A 27825-nucleotide genomic window follows, 5' to 3' on the forward strand; every position below is an offset into this window, starting at 1 on the left:
TTAACTGTACTCTATAAATTAATGGAGGTAAAGTAAGGTTACTGGAGTCAGATGGTTCTATACTGGTAGTAGAGTTGAGATCCAAACCTAAAGAGTTGTTTCAGAGCCCCTGTCCTGTAACACTGCAGTAGTTTTGAGGTAGAATGATTTTTGTTTGTTTATGGGCCACACCTGGCAATGCTCAGGGGTTCCTTCTGGTTCTGTACTCAGTAATTACTTCTGACAGTATTTGGGAAACCGCATGTGATGCAAGGGATCAAACTCAGATTGGCCACGTGCAAATCAAGTGCCCTAGCCGCTGTACTATCTTGCCTGCCCTAGCAGAATAGTTTTTGAAAAGAGATTTATTCTTAATAAATATGAAATTCTACAGATTATATTCTAAGTAATTATGTTAGCAAAGTATATCACACGCATGGGCTAACTTGAGAGTGACAGCAAAATGTATGAAAAGAACACAAGAAAAGGAGGATTTTATTTCACTTTTTCTTTTATCAAAAGATTATTTTAGGCACCATAGTTTACAATAATGTCAGATAGGGTTTTTTTACATGCTCCAATATCTACTTCCCTCCATCACTGTCCCAGTATCTCCTTCCATATCCTTCCCAGCCCTTCCACATATGTGAGAGACCATTCTGTATCTGTACCTCTCATTCACTCACTCTAATAATACTTTCCAGATCCATCCATATCGCTGCAAATTGCATGATTTCAACTCTCTTTATCGCTGAGGAGTATTCTATTGTGTATATGTATCATGGATTCTTTACCGTTCATCTGTCTTAGACATTTGGATTGTTCTTGGACATTTTCGCTATTGTGAATATTACAGCAATGAAAATAGGAATGCAAGTGTCTTTTGTGAATAGTATTTTTATACCCTGGTGGTAGATGCCATAAGGGGAGTTGTGGGGTCATTTAAAGCTTAATTCTTTGTTTTTTTGAGGAGTATTTTTATTGTTTTTCCTAAATGGTTAGACCAGTTGACATTCCCACCTGTAGTGAATGAGGATTCTGAAGAAGTGTAAATAAATACATGAAAAATCATTATCTAATAATTAGTGCTGTGAAAGAATATTATATGGCATTCTATAAGAAGTTCTAAGGGCCAGAGCAGTGGGTAGGGCACTTGCCTTGCATGCAGCAGACATAAGTTCAATCCTGGGCACCCCATATGGTTCCCTGTGACACCCAGGAGTGATCCCTGAGTGCACAGCCAGGAGCAAGCCCTGATCATCACTGAGTATAGCCCCAAAATCAAAAAGAAAAAAAAGTCCTTACAGATTCTTGGGAGATGATGCAAATTGATATTCTATTTTCAGAAGGTGATATTTAAAAGGATAAGAGTTTAAATATTGTGTCCATAAGTCTATTGCAGACAAGAGTTTACACAAAGGGAAAAAGGAAGCACTTCATATTTGAGTACCCATGGGTAGGCAGAATGAGGAGTACTTAACTTAAGGCATAAAGAAATCAAACAAAGAGGAAAAGGACCTGTGGGTCTGAATCTTTAGCCTAAGAGTAATAGAGAGATATGAAGGGAATTAAGCAGTAGAGAGGGTTAGAGATAATGTATTATATGTACAAGATCATGCAACTGTTAATTGATTGACCCAATAGGAAATCCAGGTTATTCTAGCTCCATGGTTTCACCTTTCAGAAAACCTTAGTTTTGTCCAGGGCTAAACTGAAAATTGTTTAACAAACAGTTCTATAGGGAAAGACATTTATTGGTAACATATTTTGATATCAGTGAAACAAATACCACTGAAGGTTTCACGCCATCTACACAAAAGATGCAGAGCTGAAAAAAACTATTCTACATTCTATAGTATTTCTAATATTCAAATATGATAGATAAAAATACTCCCAAGAACATGGAAAATAATTCAATGTGCTATAATAATTAGAACATGGTGAGTTCTCTGTATTTATTAATTTATTGTTTGTTTTTAATATAATGTATTTAATTAAAAATTTATGCAATTAATTTTTAATAGAGGCTCCTGGGGAAACTAGCAGCTTGTCTAATTCCTGAAAATGTGAAAATAAGATCTCTTGAGCAGGTAGGGACTGGCACCAGCAACCACTATCATCACAAAGAATTGTTTAGGGGTGTATTTTTATTTTTAAGTGTTTTTATAATTTGTTTTGTTTTGTTTTTAAGAGATGGGTCTGATAATCTTAGACAAAAGTTCAATCTCAATCGTTTGTATATACCTCTTTGTGTTGATCATTGGTCAAATTCAGTGAGGGCAATGAATTTTCATTATTTTTTTTCATGTGTTGAGTATGACTTTAAAAAAAAATTGTTGGACCACATCCAGTGGTACTTAGGTGCTACTCCCAGATTGCTCAGGGGACCATGAGGTTCCAGAAGGACCAGGGCCCTCCTGAATACAAAGCGTGCTTTAGACTTTTGAGCTCTCTCCCCAGCCTTTTGTTGTTTTGGTATTTTTGTTTGTTTGTTTTCATTTTGCTTTCTTATTTGTGGGTTTTGGAGCCACACCTAGAGGTGCTCAGAGCTAATCCTTAGCTCTGCACTCAGGCATGAATTTTGGTAGTGCTCAGAAAACCGTATGAGATGTCAGGAATTTGAACAGGGCTCAGTGGGACAGAAGGCAAGCACCTTAACCCCTGTATTATCTCCCTGGCCCCATTTTATATTAGAGACAGGGCTATGCAGAGTTTCCCAAAGCGAGACCTGGTGATACTCACAAACATTTCTGGTTTACTCTTCACCTTTGCTTTCAGTCAGGGGATTACTCCTGTTTTTGGTTTCAAGTACAGATTTAGGGGTCAAAGGGAGAGTAAAGTGGGTAGAGCACTTGCTTTGCATGCAGATCATTAGATTCTATTTTCTAACATCTCATATGGTGTAGGATAACACTGTTCTGTCCTTCCTGCATAACCTCAGAAATAGTTGATAGTTTATTGGACTGAGGAAAAGAGAAAAACACCTTAAGAGGTATCTTGCCCTTGAGCAGTCAGGAAGGGCTTTCTTATGTTGATTTGGCTACCTGACTGGGTGGAGTGTCAGCCCGGACTAGAAGGGAGCTGGAGAAGGAGAGAGCAGGGCTGAAGATGGACTACCGAGAGACTAGCAAGGGGAACATGTGCCTGAGAGAACCTAGGCCCTCCACAACATAAGTTCTTCTATGGGATAAACTTCCTTGTAATAAACTGCCACTAAGATCAACCGGCTTGGCCCTCGTCTCTTCCTTCATCTGCACTTGGCCAACAGCCGTCCCGATGCAGGCCACACACAGCGGCTCTAGGGCACCGAACGCGGGCGGTGAGATAGAGCCGTCCAGAGAGCCCGCGAACACACAACCTTCTGCGTGCATAGTTTTTTACAGTATGGTACCCTGAGCAGTGGCAGGAATGATTCCTACTGCAGAGCTAGGAGTAACTTCTGAGCATTGTTGGGTATGCATGCCTAGTTCCTCCAAAAATTCAAAAAAAAAGAAAAGAAAATTCAACTATAAATTTATTTATTTGGTTTTTAGGCCACACCTGGCTCGTGCTCAGGGATCTTTGTGGTGGGCTTGGGGAACCATAGGGATACTGGAGATCTAACCCAAGTCAGCCACATTCATGGCAAGCACCCTACCTGCTTTACTATCATTCTAAAACCTCGAATACAAATTTGTAACTGTTGAATTGAAACTAAGCTTATATTCTCTTGATCTATTATCATTCAGTCCTATTATTGTCATGTAATCTTCTCTTTAGGAAAACCATTGGACCCTAAAATAAAATGTTCAGAAACATGCAAATGAAAATAGCTAAGCTCTGATACTTTGGCAGTGTAACTTGAGTTTCTGTGGCCTCAGAAGGGACAATCATAATATTTTTCTGGCTGTCTTTTCTTGATTTATAATTTGAATCTCCATAAATGATAATAGAGAGGGCAATTATCAAAGAAATGGAAAGGGCAATTATCATTAAACTGAAAACACATCACACATCCAACAGGATGAATGACTGAGCTAAAAACAGATTTTGTGGATCTTGCAACTGTTCCAAAAGAACTTAATGGGAACAACTTCATCTCTCCACCTCCTCCAATTAACCAGATGATTTTGGATATAGTTTCCTTTTTTTCCCCCCCTTGGATAACACAAAGCCTGTTAATCTAATCTGCCTGAATATTGACACTACTTAGGATATGTAAATTTATGAGACTAAACCAGTTGTTGTTTTCCTAGTGTAAAAAAGAAGCTTCCTTTTTTTTTCTTTACTTTTCTTTCTTTCTTTTTTTTTTTTTTTTTGTAAAAACAGTTTAGGGGAATTGGTTCTCTTGTTTTATACATTTGTAATTCCAGGAGACTGTTAACACCCATGTCTCATCTGTTTATAACCCTTTCAATGAATCTTTCTAAGTAAGGAAACATGGTGTTTTTCTTCATGAAGTTAAATCATAACCAGGACACTGAAATTCCCCTGATGAGCTTTACTCTTTTGTCTTGGTTGAATCAACTGGACAAATTATAATCCAAACCATAGATGTCAGTTATCATTACTATATATACGGAAAAGATAGGTAAATGTTTATGAAAGCCTTTTGGGTATAGTTCTTACATTTGATTTAGTTTTAAGAAATGGAGTTATACACATCTTCTGGAAGGGTTAAGGTATAAATGAAGAAAAACAAAAATGACTTAATAAGCACATCTGTGTGGTAAAAATATCTATGGTATCACTGTCAGTATCTGTGTATACAATGTTTATATCATTTCATCCTATCTTGGATCCTTTCAAAGAAAAACAAAGGTTTGTCCTTCCTGTTAAGTGGTGTTCACTGATCACATATTCTTTGGCATGCTTATCTTTTTCATACATGAAACACAAAGAAACTAAATATGAACTGTTAGATATGCTCAGAAAATTTTGACCTTTTTTTCATTTAACCAGCTTCTACTTTCCCCATAGTAGTCCTTGGTAGAGCCAATCACCTGTCTTTGGTTAATGCTTAATCAGTTTAGGTTAATTTATTTGAGAACAAAGAACCATAAGGTCATCTAGGCACACAGGGCTATACTTATAGTTACAGAGCTCAGACATGTTAATGGACAAAAAGGCAAAGAAACAACAGTTCAAAAGAAAGGAAAAGACTGATATTTACTAATGACCTATTATTTGTCACATAAAAATTTTTTTAATGTTGTCACTGGATAAACCTGTTAGTAACTTCTGTATTTTGTATTTATTCCACCTCCTCCCAGGCCATCCCAATCCAGACAAAATCAATTTAGATTGATTTTTACACTTATTCTGTTACATCAGCAAGTATATTCTTCACCATGGTGTGCCTAGTTTTTCCCACTTTGTGTTTTGTTGCTTAGCGAACAAAGTATTTGTAGTACTGTCTATATACTAGCAATATCATGATATTAGCAATATCACAATATCACAAAAATCTTCAAAAGATTTTTCATTTTGAAGAAAAGCAATTCTTCATACAACATCCTTTTAGCTAAGTGTCTATTTTCCATATGTTCTAGAACAGTTATTCAATATAAGGTATATTTGACAACTATTTGAAGATAAAAGCTTGCAAAGATTTTGTCCAATAGACTGTAAGTTTTTGTTTTTTGCTTTTGTTCTTAGAGGGTCCCTGGCTATACTCAGGAATTACTCTTGCCTCCTTGCTCAGGAGTCAGTCCTGGAATGATTCACAGGACCCATATGTGAAGCTGGGAATCAAGTTCAGGTTGGTTGCATGCAAGGCAAGTACCTTCCCTGCTGTACTAACTCTTTAGCTCCTTACTATGAGTTTGTATATATAAATGTGACTACTATACATTGCTTATTTTGAATTAATTATATATAGGCTGCTCTGAGGAAATAGTTTTGTATTTAGAATTTCATTTGGTTAAGGAATTTGTTTTAAGTACTAAGCTCTAAAAAACAAAGTGAGGTGATTTCCCTTTCAAAATTCCCGAAGCTCTGAATGTTTTAAATTGGTCCAACTCTCAACAATCACCATCTGTTGATTAAGTAATTTACTTTTGGACATCCTTAGTGAGGGGGCTGAGACTGGGGGAATTCCCCTTGAATTCTAGGAAGTCGTTTTTTGGACGTGATGTTTATTTCCTTTGATGTCACAATGTCTTCTGATAAATGCAAGCATTTATTTTTAACATGACTTAAGATTTATTCAAAATTCTGTTTCAATTCCTATGTGAAAGACTATTGGAGGAGAAAGGTCAACTTTTGGATTAATATATTTATAGATTGAACGTTGAGTTAGTAAAAAGTGAACTTAATACTATTGAAATATTTTAATGTGTTTGGAAGCATGAGAGAAGTTTTTAAAAAAATAAAAATTGAAAAGCCATCATTTGAAGTATGAAGTATAAAATTCACATCAGTAAAGTTTTTTCATTAAAACTATTTTGGGGGATTGATATATTTTTGTCAACTGTGTTCAGTACTTTTGTTGAATCCCTTTGTCAGCTGTATTTAATTCTCACAGGAATTCCAAGAAGTATGTCATGTTGTCTGATTTGACAGATTTTATAGCTCAGAGAAGTTAAGAAACCCTTCTGAGGTCAGACAGAAAGAAAATAGCAGTCAGGAGCTTAAAGATTCCAAGGTCTCTAGGTTACAAAATGCAGGTTTTTTTTTTTATTAGTGAAACACCATGAGGTACAGTTGTAGACTTGCAAACTTTCATGCTTGGGTTTCAGTTATACAATGATTGAGTACGCATCCCTCCAGCAGTGCCCATTCTCCACCACCAATGATCCTAGTAGCCCTCCCACGCCCCCACCCCACCCCAACCCCTTCCACCATGCCTCTGTGGCAGGGCATTCCCTTTTGCTCTCTCTTTCCTTTAGGGTTTTGTAGTTTGCAATAGAGGTATTGAGTAGCCATCGTGTTTGGTCTATAGTCTACTTTCAGCACACATCTTGCATCCCAAGCGAGTCCTCCAAACATCCTTTACTTGGTGTTCCCTTCTCTATCTGAGTTGCCTTTTCCCCCAGTATGTGCTGCAGGCTTCCAAGCTGTGTAGCAGACCTCCTGGTACTTATCTCAACTATTCTTGGGTGTTCGACTCCCATTCTGTTACTAACAAAATGCAATTTTTAATTGTACCACCTATGGTTAGCTATATTGAAAGCAGAGTAATAGATCTTGTTCATATAACTGTGCTTCTTAGGACAGTAACACATGAAATTTGCTCAATATCATAGATAATATTAACGCTATTTTTTATTAAGATTTTTTGGGGGGTAGTACATCTGGTCACTCTAAGGGCTTGCCCCTGGCTCTATGTTTGGGGATCACTCCCAACAGTCCTTAGGGAGCTATACATGGTACCAGTGACAGAACTGGGGTAGGAAGGAGGAGGGCCTTATGCAAGACAAGCTTCTTGTCTGCTGTAAATATCTCTCTAGTTCGATTCTAATCTTAAAACATTTAAATAAATAATGTCAATTTCTCTACTTATAATTCTCCCCCAAACAACACCACTTTCCCATTTTATACTTCTCTACATTCAAAAAGATTTGTTTATTCTAGTTTTATATTTACTAAGGATGCATTCACTCATTCATTCAAAAAAGTATTTGTCGTGGTCGCTTTATGTACTTTTCTTTTCTCGGCTTTGGGGGACAAATACACTTATGGTGTGAAGTATATGTTTGGATTGAAGGGATAAAAAATAAACAAATGCCTAAATAATTAAAAAATAATGAACAATAAAACAGTGATAATTGTAATAAGAAGAATAAAATATAGTGTGAGTCTAGAAAATAACAGTAACTACATGTATTCAAAATAAACTACAAGTTCTAGGCAATAACTAAGAATATTACAGTGCTTAATTTATTTAATTCTCACAATACACTATTTAATTGATATTGTATTTTTGATGGATTGCAGATGGCAGTGAATTATGAACTATGTGAATTGAGAGCCAGAGACTAATCCCTTTCCCTTTGAATCTTGATAATTTGCTTGACAGAGTGATGTATAAGAGACAATGGAGCAGGTCTGGCCTAATCTTTATCGACTGCCAGCCTCTGCCCTGTTCTCTTGGAGCTCTCTGTTGCCACAATAACAAAGCCTTCCATGTTATAAGAAAGCCATATTGAGTGGTAAAGTGTAAATTGAGTCTCACATGAACTTTTAGCCAAGCCAATAATAAACAAATAAACAAACCATGTTAGATGGCAAGTTACCTCAAGACTTTGTAGGAGTATAGGAGATTATTTTCTTACCCCTTTGGTTTTCTGTTTTTTGTTCTGTTTTTGATCCACACTAAGTGGTGTTCAAGACTTTCTCTTGGCTCTCTCTGTTCAAGGATCACTCTTGGTGGGGCTTGGGACAGTATAGGCTACTGAGGCTCAAACCCAGGTTTGCCATGTGCAAGGTAAGTATCCTATCCACTATACTATCTCTCCAACCTTTTTGGTTTTTTTTTTAATTTGGAGTGATAGCACAGTGGTAGGGCATTTGCCTTGCATGCGGCCAGTCTGGCTGACTCAGGTTCGATTCCTCTGCCCCTCTTGGAGAGACTGGAAAGCTACCGAGAGTATCTCGCCCGTACGGTAAAGCCTGACAAGCTACCCGTGATGTATTCAATATGCCAAACGCAGTAACAACAAGTCTCACAATGGAGACGTTACTCTGCCTGTTAGAGCAAATCGATGAATAATGGGAGGACAGTGCTACAGTGCTTGATTTGGTCAAGTTAGCAAATTTACATAGTAGAAGGAGAAAAAGAGCACTATTAATAACATTAACTCAAGAAGAATTTACATGGATGTAAACTCTAGAGTAGAGAGAACAAACTGAGAATTTTTATCTCAAACTAGGGAATGAGACATGTCTTGCAATGTCAGTGAGAGAAAACAAAGTATCACATGACGAGGATAGTAACCCATATGGTATAATCAGATGCACTAACATTGACATCTGACCTATTATAGTTTTCTCTGCTTCAAGATTAGTTCCAGAGATGACACTAAATATGAGTAATATCTTGTTTTTATTTTGGTTTGAGGCCACACCCAGTTGTGCTCAGTGTTGCTCCATACTCAGGCATCACTCTTGGAAGTACTTGGAGGGAAGGGTCCATACTAGGTATTAAACCAGGTCCAACAGCATGCAAAACAAGAGCCCTACCCTTTGTATTATCTCTCCAGCCCCAAATGAGTTTTGTTTTTATTTTTTAAATACCCAGTTGTGATCTAGGTCACTCTCATTTCAGACAACCACGTGATATACAGGATTGAACTTGAGACTGTGACATGTAAAATATGGCCTAGAGCCATCTCTCTGGCCTGGCAATTTCTTTTTTATTCGTTTATTTTTAAAACGAATTAATAGTTACCTTAGTTGTAAGGATAGTAGTGACCGTTTCTCTCTATAGAACCTCTATTGACCTTAGCTCTCTATCTCAAAATTACAACTATTGGTAAAAGAATTCTCTGGATATCCTGGGGGGGGGGGGGGAAATATCTGAGCAATTTTTTTTGGTGGGGGGGGGGAGCGGAAGCAGAGTTTATTCTTGACCTTTAAATGACTCCAACACCCATTGTTCTTTGATTTTTTTTTTTTTTGAGAATGACTGTCTGAGGACTAACAATATTGCCTCATCAGTTTACAGAAAAGTGAGAGATAAAAATTAACGATTGTTCTCAAATCACTAAATAGTATGGTATTTTTTAGTCAGTTCTGAATCACTGGAAGGTCTACAGAAGTTCCTTTTATAGAAGAACATACCAAATGAAAGAAGGATTATTTGCCCACCAAGTGACAGGATCTGGATTCAAACTCTGGTAAACCAATCCCTACATATCATTTTAGATTTAACTTTATAGAGCAGCATTTTTAAACCTCTTAACACCTGTGGACTGGTTTTAGCCACCACATGATTTGGGGAGGGAAGAGGGTTTGGCAGACTGTCAGGAAATATCTATAGACAAGTACAGGGCCATGGACCATCCGTTGACGAACAGGGCGTAGATTATTCTTACTAGATTGAACTCAGTATCCTCAGGGTTTCTCTCACTAGATTTGGCAGTTGCCAACCAGCTTACATGTCATTTTCTCCTTTGAATCACAGTGGTTAAAACTCAGGGCACATTGCCATTGAAATATGATTGCTCAGCTGGTGTGCTTTTTTGCAAAGGGACCTTGTGATGTCCTTGACCCGGGAGTATTATGTTGTCTTTGACCTTCGAATGATAGGAATCTTAAGAAAATAAAGAGGGTATGCAGGAGATTGACCTGTGCTAATCTATAATCCTTTCATTGTGCTGTGAAATTATGAGAATTATTCAAGTCAAATAGGAAATTGCATGACATTTTGATTAAAGAAAAGGAGCATGAGGTAATTTTGTTAAATTAAAGGGCAAATAATTGTCACAAAATCAAATTTCTTGGCATACAAATATGGTGTATCCCTTGTCTAATTCACAGAACTGATAATTGGGCGGGAAAGGAGTAACCGGATGCCTGTAGCATGATAGCATTAACCCATGAGTCACACAGCCAGATGTTCTGTCCTCCTTGAGGAAGGACAGATAAAAGGACAATGTGTCAAGCAAGTCCAAGGTACAAATTTCCAAAGACAGTTTTCCTTAGGGCAGTTACAGTTTAGTTCAGCTCTTTCCATTCTGAAGATTTTGTATACACAACAATAGAACAGCTAGTGTAAGCTCAAAGGAAGAGAAGGAAAGAATGCTACAGATGCTACAGTTCCCACACCCCAGACAAGCTTCCAGGGGAAACTCCTGGTACTCTTGAAACTTTCCTGTCAGACTCTTATACAATCCAGTGCATTTTCCAGGCAGGAAATATGATGTTCCAAAGACAACTTGACCTCCTATTTGAAAATAAGGGCTTGTGGAGGTGGGGGTAGGGGGAGGGCGTATGAGGTGGGGAGAAAAAAACAGGCATGGTGTAAGTATTCTTCAGCCCTAGCCCCACTCACAAGTACAAACAAGTTAATGTCATTAAGCACACACGATCACATTTCACTTAAGACAAAAATCCCAATCATTTATTCTCCTGTGGAGTACTGCTTATGCATCCTTGAGTTTTTAAAAGTTCAAGTGTTGCATAAAAAAATCAACATAATTACAGAAAGCAGCCCTTAAACAAGAATATCCTGTTTTGTTTCCTGCGTACTCACTGGGGTGGCTCATCTGAATCCTTGACAACATCCAAATCCAAGAGGAAAACATCAAGACTGCTTGCTGATGGTCGTTTTTACATACAGCACCCCAGCAGTAGGGCTGTTGGCCCCACTGTGTAAGCTGACAATCGCCCTATTGTTTACTTTCCAGTCAGAAAAGCGATGCTGCCTTTCTTCACTGTGTATGGTCGCTATAATCCTAGCAGTCATGTTCACTCAGCAGTAAGCCCAAATATATGTTTCCCAGAGGAGTTTCAAATACATAAGATAGATTAGCATCTCTGTGGCTTGATGCAATCTGTGACAGATTCAACAGTAATAAACATTTTAAAGTGTGGTCAGTCCTAAATGATTTGCTCAAGAACAATTTTGTTCCTGAGGTAGAAAAAAATTAGCAATAACGTTTGGGTAGTAAATACACTCGCGGAGGAATAATACAACACTCTGAACCCCTTGCCCTCACAACTTTTTATTCTGGTTAAAGGGAGAGAAAAAGCTCGATTGTGTGCTGATGAATTAGAAAACTTCATGAACATTCACGAAATACACATGCCACTACAAATTAACCATTAGCAGGGCAAGGTATTCATCCTTTCTGTCAGATTCTGTGGGAAGTATGCCTTATTAGCATTGAAGCCCAAAGAAGTAATATATCAGCCCACGTTCACTTATCCAAGAGCAAAAAAAAAAGAAAAGAAAAGAAAAAAAAGAAAAAGAACAGGCAATCTGAGTTCTTGAAAAATAAATAGCATTGTTGTTTCCACCCCCATTTCAATCCTAAAATTGAAAATCACCAAATGAAATCCTATTTCCTCTTGGCTTCTAGCTTGTCTCTGTGTTTGCCATGGAATGTGGTTTTGCATTTTAAATCAGTTCCATCATAACCCTGAAAGTGATCACAGGGCAGCTAATTCTGTCTCCAGTTTCCACCCCTCCCCCCAGACTGCAACTTTGAATTTGAATGGGACCAGAAGATTCTCGGGGGGCCACAATGTGGCCCTAGAGGAGCAGCCTCTTTACTGCTTTCAGCTGGTTTCCTGGCATGTTTCATGGGGATTTGCGGTGAGTGGCAGCTCTGGAATCACTTTTCATTCTGTCAGGTTGTGGTTAGGCTTAGTGGGGTTTCTTTGTTATACTGGCCACTACTAGTCAATTCCCTTGAAAATATCTGGTTTTCTCTTTTTCCCTTAAAGAGAAAGGTGGGGGGAGGAGAGCGAGAAAGAGGGAGAGAAAGAGAGAGAGGGAATCCAAATACTCCACCATATCTCCCAAACGAAACATAAAACAAACACAGATATCCCTCGGAAACCCTGGGGGGGCAGAGAGAGAGGGGGAGACCCAGATGTTCTCAACATCCCAATTTAATTTTGATGTCAGACTATAAAAGATCTTGAGAGGGCCCTATTTCCCATACCTGTTCTGCTGACATGCTGTTTTATGAAAGAATAGGGATCTATTTTACTATCACTTTTTCCATGTTAAAATAAAATAAACCCAATAGATAAAATGTGACTTGCTGGAGCACAGTAAGATTTTTTTTCCCTTTCAGAATTAACCTGAAAAAGCAAAAAAAAAAAAAAAAAAAAAAAAAAAAAGCACCAGAATTAGCAATGCAAGACAAACAAATACTTAAGAGTGGGTTAAGATGGAGTTTTCCCTGGACAGTAAGGGGCATTTGGCACTTTCAGCACATGTCTTAAGCCAGAGCTTAACAGAGTTTTGTATTTCATGAATTAGTTTTTTTGGGGAAAAAAAGATTACAACATAAGGTTGCCAACATTTTATATTGCCAAGTAAGACTATTATATAAAACACCATGAGCGTGTACACATGCACAGAGACAAACACACAAACACATCACCTAACTAACATGGAATTCTACATCATTTCTTAAAAGAAAGAGCTTGTTAGCATGAGTGAGGTGTGGGAGAAAGGAGGAAATCCATAGTCTCAGAATACTTGACGGCCTTTTCAGGAATAAAGAGTTGGCAACTCCATCTAATGTGTCACAGGGCCTTCAGAAATGGTTCCTGAAACATGCCAACCGCTTTCCACCTTGTTGCCTTTGTGCCAGCCATCCCTCTGACTGGAAATCTATTCCCTGGGACTTTGGCAGAGCTCTCTACTTCAGTCTAACCACAAGTGGCAGGGCTCTTTAACCACACTGTTTAAAGCCCCTCTTCCCAGACCCCATGCACCCACACCGGCTTCTTCCACACTGCCCTTCCTCTCCATTCCCATGCCTCTCTACTTTCTTCCTTTGGCTTTAAGTACTTTCACTGCATGGTTATATATTTAAAGTCTGTAGATGAAAATATTGCCAAACACCCCCTTCAATGATAAATCTGGTCCATTTATTTATGTGCATGATTTCATAGTCCTGATTTTTCTCATTTTATGTAGCACTGTAGCACTGTCCTCCCATTGTTCATCGATTTGCTTGAGTGGGCCCAGTAACATTTCCATTGTGAGACTTGTTGTTACTGGTTTGGCATACTGAATATGTCATGGGTAGCTTGCCATGCGGGTGAGATACTCTTGGTAGCTTGCCTGGCTCTCCGAGAGGGGTAGAGGAATCGAATTCGGGTTGGCAGGGTTGGCCATGTACAAGGCAAACACCCTACCTGCAATGCTCCAGCACTCTCATTTTATGATAGACAAGAAAATTGCATTTGCAAAGATTAGACTGTTCCATAAAACCAGTACTTTAAAGAAGACATCGAAGAGTCCCTCTTCAAACAGACTAAGGTATATTACAAGGAAGTACAGTCATTTAGTTGCTGGTTTGGGGTTTGTTTGGGGTTTTCTGTGCCACACCCTGCAGCTACTCCTGACTCTGTGTTCTGAGTTGCTTCCAGTGCCACCCAGGAACTGAATTAGGATCAACTGTATATAAGGGGGTAGATGGAAGGGAAAAGAAAAATAAAAAATGAATCCAAATATAACGAATGCAAGTTTAATGAAAATTTTATTTTATTTGAAGCAGGGTGTGTGGCACAGTTGCTGATACTCAAGGGTTACTTTCTGTTGGGTGCTGGGGGACTATTTCTGACTTTGTGCTCTGGGGCCATGTAGTACCAAGATCAATTCCAGGGCCCCCTACATACAAAGCATGCACTTTTTTTTTTGGACCTCACAAATGGCACTCATGGGACCCAAGGTCAGTCCACATGATACTTGACCAATGGGGATGCCAGGCCGGGTTAGTGCTAGGGTCCAAGAATGCAGTGCCGCTTGGACCTGGTAGTACAGAAGAGCACCAGGGCCTTTCTGGTGTGCCCAGGGTTCTGCAAACCTAAAGGCAGGTCTTGTAGGCACCCTAACCCCTGTACTATTGCCCCAGGTTTTCCCCTTTAAAAATCCATGTCCATTGTCTGCTTTAGTTGCCACACTCTTAATAATTGCAACAGAGAATAATAAGATCACATGCAAATAAGTGAAATCAGGCAACTGCTGATGAAAACTATAGGTTAAAATACAAAAATGCATGGTGTGAACATGTGTTTACACGTGTGTGTTTGTATGTAGGACAGGACACATATATTGGTTATTGTAATAATGATGACTAATGGAAAATCTGAAAGTGTGGATCTTTTGAGGTCCCTTCATTCTGTCTGTGTGACTCTCTATCTCTGTCTGTCTTTTTCTCTTTCTTTTATGCTACAGAATGCAATGGAGCTGGGAGACTTAGAAAGTCTCCGCTGATTAATCCATCATATTCTGACAACTGAATTCCCAGAAACAGAATATTAGACTTTTGCACAATGTGATGTTTTGATCGGAGTCTTTCAAGTCCAAGTCTATGAAATACCCATAAAAGTACTGCCTCATAATGTATCCTTAGTTAATCATAGTTTATAGTGCTGTAATCAATGATCCCCATCTCAAAAGCCAAAAATGCCACATTTTAGTGTCTGATCAGCAAATACAACTGCTTCAACACCATGTGAAGTGTTAGGTCAGAATGTTTGATAAGAGATAAATATTGACTTCAGTTATATATAACTTCTATATAGAAGTTATCATTAAGTATACACATTGTAAATAAGAGTGAAATGTTACTTTTAAAAAAATCAAGAAAGTGAGAGTTTGGTGTTAGTATTATATATCACAAAGAATAAAAATAAGATCTATGACTTCACTTCGTTTGTATTTAAAATTAAAATAAAATTAAAATTTATTTTTCAAACTGCCCTGGTACAATGATAATGGCTGTTATTTTTGGTAAAAGTGATTGTGAACAGAATAGATAGTGAAAATGCTCGTAAGTATTCCACTGGACAGAACCTTCCTGGCTCTAAGGAGTTTCAATTGGTTTTTCAGCTGCACTGTGGTTTATTGTGTGCTTTAAATCAGTTCTAAGACTACACTACATACCATTGTGTCTGTTAGAAAATCATTATGGTGCAATTAAGAGCAATGTTGTTTCACAGGCGAACATGGAATTTTCCTCCGTGTCTGATGGTTGTGCACTTGCTTCATGCCTCTTGTGATTATCTGCACTTGTGATGGTCAAGAGATACAGCTGTCGGGAAAACACTCAACAGATGGCAGTTGTGAGGTGATGCTTCATCCTTTTTTGGTCTGCTCTTGATACCCCAGCTTGGGGCATCAACACTGGTGTGCAACTAACTACTTTCAAGCAACTTACTTAGGAATGTTCAGTGACAAAATTTTTATCCTCCTCAAAATGAAAGAGAGAAATGGAAGCATCTTGATAAAATTTACTCACTTTCATGGATAAGAATGAACACCCAAAATATATTTTGTCCAGAAGGTCAGTGAGTTCTTTCATTTTGGTAAAGCCATTTTAAAGACTTGTTTCAGGTGTTTTGGAAAGACAACTAAATCTTGAGTAAAGTTTACTTTTTAATCTAAGTAAAGTCTTAGATTATGAATGATATAAATTGTGATAAAATTAGCCTATATGGTTTAAGAATCATTTTGTTTCTTTTTATATTCCTAATAGCATGCCAACAAATAATTCAGCTTCTATTGTCATCATTTTCATAGTACATATCTGGACATAGCTCTATTATGAAAATAAATTACTAAGAGGGAATTGATCAACAAAGATACAGAACAATGCACTGAAAAATAGATATATATGCTAGATTATCCAGTAATCAAACCTGAGATGCAGAATCCATATGACTGACTGGTGTTTTTGCTACTCAATTACACAAGTCCTTTTATGTCTCTATAGCTGGACTTCTTAAACTTTCTCTATTTGAAGCCCTTTTTGCCCAAGAAAGTTTTGCAAGCTTTGGGGTGTATAGGCATATAAGACACATAAAATAGATATGTACATAGGACATTTGCTGATTTTATTTATAACTAAATTTATCTTAAAGCACATTCTTAAAATAGTAGCTCATGGCTTACAATTTAAGAAGTTGAGTTCTAGAGCATCTGATCTATTCAGTGAAAAATAGGGTTCTCTGCAAGATATTTGAACACAACGACAACACAACACTGAACAATGGTTCTGTATCCTGCTTCTGTGTTTTTCATGATGCCTGCCCTGTGAGTGCCTGCCTGTCGACTCAATCCACCTTTCAATGTCAATGAATAATATTTGTCTATCTTTAGTGTGACCTGAATATGAGCATAAGCATATAAAACCTTAAAATCAACCAATATAGGTTTAACCATGTCTCAGAGGGTTAAGTTTAATTTTGTCAAAATTGCTCCTTCCTTTTGAATATTAGCAAAGTCATGTCCAACAGTTCACAAAGATTTTTATTCCTTCTAAAATAAGACACTGACATTTTCTGTTTGTCTCTTTGTGTCCCATAAGAGATAACCACATCCTGTATGTTTTCTGTCAATATATTAGCAAGTGTGTCTCCCCCAAAATTTCCAGTAGACAAAATATGAAGCTGTAGCTATAAAAAGGTGTCTTTTAAGTACATGCATTGAAAATGAATGGAGTAATAATGTAGAGAATCTAGAGTAATAATAAACTACATGGTTTAGTTTTTTAATTCTTTATATGTGTTTGAAACATCTAGAATATTTTAAGATCTTAGTATTACCAAGCATTAAAGTGCTTTTCATATTTTATTTTAGATCTTGCACTATTTCTATTACACTTAGGAGAAAATGGTGTCACGGACCTAATACATTACCTAAGGTCCTTCAAAAAGATGAATTTCCATATCATTTTTTTGGTGGGAGGAGGTTGGGGCAATGGGGGGGGTGAGGAGGGGGCAACACAGCTAGTAGTGCTTCGGTGCTACTTACTCCTGTTTCTGTTATCTGGGGTTGTTCCTAACTGTGCTCAGGGAAACAAGTGGTGGTTTGGGTTACACCCAACAGTACACTGCTTTCTCCACCTCTTAATCACTCATTTCCCCTACGCAGTACCTGTGACTTGTAAAGTCAAATTCCTCAGAAATCTCTGATTTCATATTTGTAAGTGAAATATTGCTTTTCTACTTCCCTTATGTCCTTTTGCATAGTTTACTTCAGAGCAATGTCCTTTTTCTATAGACTCAGAAAGATACTGAATGCTATGCTTTTGTAACTTGGGAGTTAACCACCTTTGAATAATATTCACTCCTGGACATGTTTTCTTGGCTTAAGCCCCAGTTACCCTTAGTTCCTAGTACTCCCAAAGCAGGGTCCCAACTGGATGGACCCAGGGCAAGCTGTGAGCTACCCTGGCATCAAAATGGGCCAGGTCAAGTGCCATAATATTTAACTATAAGTTAAGAGCATGGTCTTGGAGAAATTCTGTCATGATCCAAAGTGTAACAACTGGATTAGGACCCTGCTAGGGTTAGGAAAAACTAATGTGGTCGGAGCACTGTAGTCTGGGATCTATAGTGAGATGTTTCCAGGAGAGCTACCCTACAAGCTTAATGTGCTTCTTACCATCTCCATAGAAAATGGCTAATATTAGAAAGTAGAATTAAGATGAACGTTTAAATGGTTGTTGGACTAAGAAAAGGAGAAACTCATCCCTAGGTGGTATTTTGTCTTTGAGTGGATCTCCTGACTGCAGGAGATCTTTGTCTTATCTTAGAAGAGCCTTCTTCCAAAGGAAGGACTTTCATATGTTGATTTTTCTATCTGACCTGAGTGTAGTGGCTACCCCCAAAGCTTGGAAGTGGGGTGCCAGACCAAGGCTTTGAGACTGAGTGCTGAGAGACTAGCATGGAATGGGGAGCTTAGAGAGATTGGAACAGGCAGTGGGGACAATGGAATAAATGGCAGCTGATCACCAACCATCCTGGCTCCTGTTTTGTCTTCCTTTCATCCACTACTATGGGCCATCCAGAGTGGGAAAACAGCCTAAGCATTGACCACATGTGGAGAGAGAGAGAGAGAGAGAGAGAGAGAGAGAGAGAGAGAGAGAGAGAGAGAGAGACAGAGAGAGAGAGCAACCCCCTTTTTATTTTGTGATTACACAACAAAGGCCTTAACTATCTGATCCAAATATATTTTCTTCTGAAAACTTCCAATTTTTGTTTTGTTTTGGGCCATACCCAGCAATGTTCAGGGCTTCTTCCTGGCTCTGTACCCAGGAATCACTCCTGGCAGAAATTAGGGGACCATATAGTTTGCTGGAATTGAGCGTAGGCCAGCCATAAGCAAGGCAAGTTCCCTGCTCTCTGTACTTTCCTTCTGACGCCCAACTTCAAATATTTTTAAAATAAAGTCATGCATTATTAGTACACATTCTTTTTTCTCAAAGTTTTATGACTGTAGGGGCTGGAGCAATAGCACAGCGGGTAGGATGTTTGCCTTGCACACGGCCAACCCGGGTTCAATTCCCAGCATCCCATATGGTCCCCTGAGCACCGCCAGGGGTAATTCCTGAGCGCAGAGCCAGGAGAAACCTCTGTGCATTGCTGGGTGTGACCCAAAAAGCAAAAAAAAAAAATTATGACTGCTATAGAATAATCTTATAGGGGCTGAAGTGACAGTACAGTGGGAAGGGCATTTGCTTATTGAACAGGTTCAATCCATAGCACTTCATATGATTCCCTAAGAACTGCCAGGAGTAATAAATACAGAGCCAGGAGAAAGCCATGAATATTGCAGGGTGTGATTAAACAAAATAAATAATTTTATAATTTCTTTAATTAAAATTTAAAAAGTCTTCTTTTAATCTGTTGACTAAAATGAGTCTATCAGTAGAAATACTAAGAACATTTCAGATACCATTTTTTTTTTTTACCATCGATAGAAAGTCATACGTTTTTCAGATGAGACAAGTGTGGAAAAGACATGACAGATACATTTTCAAAATAAGCATGCCATAAAAGTGATTGGTAGAACATATTTTATGCAGTTAAATTTTACATTTTCTCCCCAAATTTTGCAAGCAGCAAACCCTGAAATCTGTCTTATGCCAAAAAGAGATGACTAATTAGAAACCTAAAAATGAATCCTAGATCTTCATTTATTTTTTCACTCCAGGACTATATATTCAGAAAAGATGAAAAGACTATGTTGTTTAGAAGGTCTATGGTTCTGTCCAGTATCTGCCATGATGGTATCAGAATGACAGCTCAGACACTTATCTGGATAAGGCAAACCCATGTCAGAGCACAACATCATAAAAACGAATGCGGCTTGAAGATAAAGAAAGATCATTGTCTTATGGTGACTGCTTGCAGAGGTAAGTGTATACTGCTATAAATCTAAGCCTTGAATAGCATGGAGTATTATAATGTAATTGCCATTTGGAATTATTTTGCTGCCTAATTCAAGTAGATTAGAAGGGTCTAATTTTTGTAACAATCCTGAAGCCTTGCCTTATGGCATCCATTATTATACAATTTTAGTCTTGAATCAGTATGAGTTTTATCTCTAGTTATGATGTTCACATTCCCATAAGTATGAGGAGGATCAATAAAAAAGGAAACCAGCAAATTGTAGGCTTTGCTATAAATCTAAGGTATTAGGTGGACATAATTTAAACAGTTGTTTCTCTTTTTTTTCTGAAGAATAAACACATAACAGGGAAAAAATGGGGCTCTAAAGGGATTATGCATTCCTAAATATTTTATAGCTGCGTTAAATGCAATGTTGTGCTTTAGTTCCGCCACTGAATATTTGCTGATGATCATTTGCTCACCAACTGAAAACCCAAAAGATGTGATTTGAGGTTTTTGTGGGTGGTTTTCAGTCTTGGCCCTTCTGTCAGTGTTTCAACTGCATGATTGTAAAGAGCAACTCTTTGCATGTGAGAAGACAGATGCTGGTGATTGAAGCAGGGAAACGCACCGCAGTGCTTTTACTCAGCTGATATTTAATGATTTACCATTTAATGTAGTTCATCTTTCATAACCCTGAGTTCAAACAGAAGCAGCTGCTATTAGGGATACAATAATATTGAACTTCCCACCAAGGACCTAAGAGAGCATCTTATGTAGTTTTAGCAACCAGACCCATCTGGCCTTTCCCCTAAGTATGACAACTAAAGGAGAGAAACAGTTTACTTCCCGTCAATGGGGTCCTGGACAGAATGTATAATTATGCCAGCTAAAGACTTTCAAATCAAAACTCCTTGTGTTAAGATCACTCTGAAACACTGGAGGACAAAACAATGCATTTTATCACATAATCAAAAGAATACTGAAAAAACTGAGAAAATGTATGGAAAATCATGCTGAGCTCAAATCAATGAAAAGGTGTCTGGTTTCAATCCTGGAAAATAACATTTTTCTGATAATTTCCATTTGCTTTTAATGTGTAGGAATTTTTTTTGGTATTTTTAAAGGGTGAATTCCTCTGAGGTTTAAAAATGTCTAGTTGTAGATATTTAGATAAATGGATAGTATATTGAAAGATTTTGGCATATGTATGTTACATGAATTTCTTAAAACATTATTTTTAAATAAAAGCATGAATCTATTAGTAGGGGGCTATCAAATAGTTGATGAGAATTATGTGTTGTTATAAAGTAGAATGTTTTAAATACATAGCTTCTTTCCTAATTAAATATCTTTCAATTAAGAAAGAAGCATTTCCTAATTAAATCTGTTTCATTTTAATGTTATTGATGAGGAATGACAAAGTAGATGGGTAGAATCTCCATCTACTCTTTTTCTATCTTGTTTAAGTGAAACATTAAGATCTATAAATTAAAATTTTCAAGGTAAGAAGAGGATGAAGAGCTTTCATTACAATAATAGGCCTAGTGTCAGCAACTATTGCCTAGTGGTCACTATATCTAATTTCTTAACTGCTTATGGTAGAACGAGAATAATTTCTTTTCCCAATAATATATTTCTAAATAGAAAGTGAAGGCGGTTAGACTTCATTGTAATATGTCTTTACTATGAGAAACATAATTTAGTGGTGTCCCATATAATGAGATTAAATGAATTAAAATTACTGTGAGTTTCTTCTATCTCACTGTAGCATTTTTCATTTCAAAGCAAGAGTCAGTCCGTTCCTCATGGGATTTTCCTACAGAGATCTTTAAAATATGTTTTGCCTATGCTTCACAAGCATTTTTATTTACTTCTATGCATCATTGAAAAACTCTGTCCTAGAGTTATTTATTCATTTTGCAAAGTTTGATGATGCTTTTGGATTTGTCATTTGGCAAGTAAATAAATAATTTGCATAGCATTTATAATTATACAATTATGACATTTGAAAATATAAAGGATTTTTTTATGAGGTTTCTGAAAAGGATTAGTCCAAAGAGTAAATGTGCTCTTCCTAACACTCCAATGCTATAAAACCAATAGAAAACTCTTTTATCTGATTTAAAAGCTGAGTTCTACAGCCTGTTCAGTCACTGGCCCAGTACATAGAATCTCTGGATTCTCAGCCTCATCAATTGCAGAAAAAGCCATTCAGTTGTTTATTTATTCACTGCATCTAAGAGAATGCCATGTGGAGAAATGGATACATTAGTGTAGGGAATTGGGCCAAAATTATCATGATTTCATTTAAAAAGAAATGATCAAAGTACACATTCTATTTTAACTTGGAACTGTTTAGATAAGTTGCCACAAATTGGAAAGCAGGTATAAATGCATCAACCTCAAAAAGTCAGAAAGTTTGATTTGGAATTCATTCCAAATTTATGACTTCAGCCTGAACACAGACAGGTATTTAACAAAATTTTTATTTCCCAATTTGCCCAATTCTAAGATTTATAGAAGCTCTAATTTGAACCATGGCAGAAACACCACTGCAGAAACAGTGGGGGGGAGGTTCTCAAAAATTTTAATTTTAATTGTTTCCAGGACCGAGTGTACAGTATGTGTAGAAGTATACATTTTAAAACTGTGTTTCGAATGTTTAAACTTTCAAAACAGTTTCTGCTTGATTTTGGTTCTGTTTTGTTCTATTTTGATTAACCACCATAGTTGTTGTGTGCCTGTTGCTGGACATGTTTTCACAAATAGAGTTTGGTCTTATGGAGCAGGATCACTCAAGTGAATGTTGTTAGAACACTCAAGGAAACGGAACATTTTACAATTGCCTATTAATATGAATGACTGCCAAGTAAATTTCTTAAAATAAGTTTCTAAAAGAGGGAAGAAGGAGCCAGGGAGATAACACAAAGTACGGCAAGGGCTATTGTGTGAGAGTGAGGCCCTGAGTTCTAACCACAGCACCTCAGCACCTTAGCACCTGCCCACTCCCCTACCGAAATCACCAGGTGTAAACCTGGGTTCCCCAGGAACCATTCAGGTAATCCTGGTGACTCCAGGCACTGCAGGGTACAAACAATTGAAGTAAACTGTCAGGCTTGCCTACAATTTGGCAGGAGAGGGTTCTGGGCTCTCTGAGTACTGCATAGGAAACACAGCCCCCAACTCTCCACCTCCCAAACAAACAAACAGACAGACATTAATTAAAAAAATAACTTTAAAGGGGAATAAAAGCCACGAAGTTAAATGGTCATAAAAAGAAGAGTCTAAATGGTACCACACACACCTAAGAACTGGCAGTCAGAGTTAATAAAAGTACCTCTAATAAGAGCTTGGGACAATTGACTTAAAATAACTCACCAATCAAATCACACAATGACTCTGTGTGTGTGTGTGTGTGTGTATGTGTATGTGTGTCTATGACTTCCAGCCACAGTGATCAGGACTTATTCCTGATTCTGTACTCAGAGATCACTCCAGGCAAGGCTTGGAAAACCATATGTGCAGGAGATGCAAACTGGGTCAGCCCCATGCAAGGCAATTGCTCTACCTACTGTACTCTTGCTCTGTCCCTCTTTTTATTTTTTGCCTCCCAAGAGGTGCTCCAGGGACCGAGGGGCCACTCCTGGCCACTCACAGCTAAAAGGGCTGGCAGTTCAACAAGAGGGCTGAGTATGCAAAGCTGTTCAGGTTCTGTAGTGCTGTCATGCTCCAGTTTACCCAGCCACTTCAGCCATGCTCTGGGGATTTGAAAATTTTTAAATTAGTAAATAGGAAAAATGAGCAATGTATCACAGCTTCTTGAAAGGAATCATCAACCTTAAAAGCAAGAAAACTGTGACTGAACTCAAATCATAAAATAATAAGCAAAAATTTCCGTGGGAGAATGGTAGCCCCTAATACAGCAAGTAGAGACTAACCACAGATAGATCTATCCTGACCTTCAACACATTGAAATGTTATTTTATAGGAAACCATAAAGAGGGAGTAAAAGATGTTTGTTGTACCTAGCATAAACTGTGGCATGAAAAGAAAAATCTCCTAATGCTTAATTCAATGATTCTTAAAGTATGGTCTGAGGACCACTTGCCTGAGAATCACCTGGGAAACATTAAAAATGTCACCAATTGCTGGGCTCTGTTTTATATGGAACCAAATTCTACCTAAATTCAAAGTGAACCTGCTTTATTTCATATAAAATCACAGATTTTACTATTTACATAGCCACAGGTGCATGGACAGCTCTCAGATTTACCATGTAAAGGCATATATGTAGTTCTGTATGATCACTTAGGATTACAGGTCAAATCAAAGGAAACTAGTGGGATTACTTTTACATATGAAATAAAGAGTATTTTTAGTGTTTTCTGCTGTTTCCTTGCATTGGTAGTTTACCACACACATAATGTTTACTCAATTAATGAATTTTGAAAGAATAAAAAATGCTATTTTGTTCATTATTCAAATGCATATCATTTATATACTAAATATGTATAAGATAATGTACAACAACGTATAGCAAATTAGAATTAAGTTTTCAAATAAAGCTGATTATTTTATCTACTACAAATAGATAATAGCATTTGAAAGAAAGTGGAGTTACAGAGGAGGCAAGTTGTGAAGGACAAGCTTAAATATAATTATTAACTTTTCACAAGTCCCTAATAATATAAAAGATAGGTAGCTGGAGCAATATAGTACAGCAGGTAGGGCACTCGCTTTGCGTGAGGCTGACACTGGTTCAATTGCAGGCATCTCATATGGTCCTGTGAGCATTTCCAAGAGTGACTCCTGGTGGAGCAACCCTAGTGCCAGGAGTAACCCTTGAGCACTGTTGGGTGTGACCAAAACCAATATAATACATATGTGTGTGCAAGTATATTTGTGTATATACATGTATGTGTGTGCATATCACTATATATATATCACTGACACTATCCTCCTGTTGTTCATCGATTTGCTCGAGTGGGTCCAGTGACATTGTGAGACTTGTTACTGTGTTTGGCATATTGAATACACCATGGGTAGCTTGCTAGGCTTTGCCGTGTGGGCGAGATACTCTCAGTAGCTTGCTGGGCTCTCCAAGAGGGGTGGAGAATATATATTTATATGTATATGTATATACATACACATATATCCACAAATATGATATATAGGAGTCATTATATATTTTCTGGGCTGGAGTGATAGCACAGCGGGTAGGGTGTTTGCTTTGCACTTGGCTGACCCGGGTTTGATTCCTTTATCCCTCTCAGAGAGCCCGGTAAGCTACCGAGAGTATCTCGCCTGCACAGCAGAGCCTAGCAAGCTCCTCATGGCATATTTGTTATGCCAAAAACAATAACAAGAAGTCTCACAATGGAGATGTTACTGGTGCCCATGAGCAGATCAATAAACAGTGGGAGGACAGTGCTACAGTGCAGTGCTATGTATTTTCTAGTCATTAATTTAAATAAATTTTAACATTTTGGGCAGCTTCCCAAGTGGCACTTAGGTGACCTTAACTTTGTAAAAGTTACACCCAAAAACCTTTATGATAAATATGATTTCTGCATTTAGGGACACACTTATTATACTTCAGACACCAAGACCATGAATGTTCTTCATTTTACATTTTTGCTGAAAGTAAACAAGTCTATTTTAGTGATAAAAAAATGAGAAACTCATTTTACAGAATAATTTATTCATTCAGTAAATACTTATCAGTTGTGTAACTTGGTTCATGGTTAAATAATATATAATTACTGATCAAGAAAAGCACAAAGCTCAGGATAGTGAAATAAGTAAATTATATTACAAAGGATAAGGGCAAATATAGGTCTATAAACATGTGTCATATTTTATTGATGAACAGTAGTATATCAGAGATTATAATTTCTTTAACCTCTGCCATGTGTCTGCTGGAAGACCACATAATTTAATGGGTAAACATGTATTTGAAGGTCAAGGTCAAGAACTAACTGCAGGAACGCTGCTTCCCTGGGCCCTGCAGTGGTGGCCTAGAAGGAAACAGTCTCCTTTTTAATACAGATGGCTACCTAGTGAAAATGGGAGATCAGATTCAGGTCACACTCACTGGGAACAGTTGTGAACAAAATGCAGAATATTCACATGTAATTCTTTGTTGAAGTGAGCTGTCATAGGTTTAATAAACATGTACTCAATTGTTTACAGCACATCATTAGGAGCAGCACTAATATTTCCTCTTCCTCTTATCATATCTTAGTTGGGAACACCTTCTTCCCTACTATTGTTCCATGGGTGCGTCTACATCCTGCTTCTTTTGGGAGCGGGGAAGAGGGACATATCCGGAGATGCTCAGGGTTTACTCCTGGCTCTGTATTCAGGGATCACTCTTGGTGGTGCTAAAGGGATCGTAAGGAGTTTCAGGGTATTGAACTCAGGTTAGCAGTGAGCAAAGCAAGCACCCTACTTACTGTTTATTTTTCCAGCCCAGCAATGTTACTACCTTTGTAACGATATCTTTAACCACTTTAATAGTTTTGTCCACTTAACTGATGGCTAGTCCTTAACTCCTGAGACCACTATTAAATAATTTTGACAAAGAGAGTACACACACACACACACACACACACACACACACACACACACTGATATCTCTTAATTAAGAATGTGATAGGTAGAAGGTATTTGGCAATAATTGAAATCAGTAAGTCATTAAAAATTCTATCATGATGCTACTAATTTGTTTGTAATAGCCTTCTAATTGCAGCATACAAACAAAGATAAATGTGGGTTGGACTATATGTAAAAAGTATCAATCTTGTCTTTTCCAGTTAAAGCAATAGTAATTTCTACTAAGGTAGGGCTAAAATAAGGACAGAAAGCTATATCCTATGCCTTTGGCTGACAAGCTTCTAATGCTCAGATGCCTTTTATGAAAGGTGTTCTCCCTTTACAAAATGCTTGTTGTCACTTGGTGGCATTGTGTAGTCGAGAAGAAATCACAGAGATGCAGGTGTCTTATGAATAATCAGATGGGAAATAAAAGATGATCAAACTTCCTCTTAACCCTATGAGTCAAATAGAAATGACAAAAGATTTTCCTTTGAAATTGTGAGGAGAGTGAAACTGAATTTTAAAATGTCTTGTATACAAATGACGATAGTGCTTTACACAAGCCTTTCTTAAAGAAACAAAACCTGCTTTTTAGAGCTATTTTCATCACCAGAATACAACCAGAGCCTGCGATTAAATTCAGCAGCTGTTTAACAATGCCAGAAACACTTATGAATCTTCAAACCGTTTCCTTCAAGCAAAATAATATCCTCCAAAGAGCACACTTGGAATTTATTCCCCACTGACACAGAGGGAAGAGTGCCACCTATTGAATCATGACCTGAGTATTCATAGCACCTTGATGGGCCTTCCCAGTCTCCCTTCCAGCCACCCACCAGCACATCCTGTTTCCCTCAGAACTAGGGTGTAATAATGCTCAGAGGACGTCTGAGGTTCATGTGTAAGTATACTCATATCATGCTCTATAATTCTAAGAAAACACATGAATTTTAATCAGTTTTTCAAACAACCAGGCCTCTCTTCTCATTTAATAGAATGGAAAAAATTCACTTTTATTACCTTAAAGATGCCAAACAGTGCCATTTTATTACTGTGGGAAGCTGGAAGTCATTTCCGAACTCTTTTGGCAGGGGTGCTATGTAGAGCATCCAATTCAGTCCTTTAAGTGTCTTCTGAGAACCACCACACAAACTGTGATTTACTGTCTTCAGGAGTTAAAGGGACTCTTTCTACCCTGGAACTGAAGAAAGAAAGGTAAAGTATATTTAAGGAACATCCATGGGTCCCAGAAAGAATATAAGGCAGCATGAAATGAGCCAGTTAAAGAACACTTGATAATCTACAGATATTTTTTGAACTTTTAACTTTTAATTGTTTTAAAATATTATGTCAGCGCCTATAAAAGTTAGGATAAATTTTATGTATTGATCAATTGGTCTTGCAATCAGTGACTAGAGGCTCTATTTTCTTCTCTCACTGATTGAATCTTAGATAGGT

At 37.6% G+C, this 27825-nt stretch overlaps 1 protein-coding gene across 1 annotated transcript in view; it reads right to left on the minus strand.

The window, feature by feature from the left end:
* Positions 1-27504, minus strand: part of ADGRL2 (adhesion G protein-coupled receptor L2) — a 584864-nt gene extending 557360 nt beyond the window's left edge. Inside the window, exon 1 of the mRNA XM_056123806.1 lies at positions 27388-27504. The gene's annotated coding sequence lies outside the window, so the exon portion shown is untranslated. The remainder of the gene's footprint in view (positions 1-27387) is intronic.
* Between the last annotated feature and the right edge of the window lie 321 nt (positions 27505-27825).

Source organism: Sorex fumeus, unplaced genomic scaffold, assembly GCF_029834395.1.
Source record: "Sorex fumeus unplaced genomic scaffold, SorFum_2.1 ptg000047l, whole genome shotgun sequence".
Lineage (NCBI taxonomy): Eukaryota > Metazoa > Chordata > Mammalia > Eulipotyphla > Soricidae > Sorex > Sorex fumeus.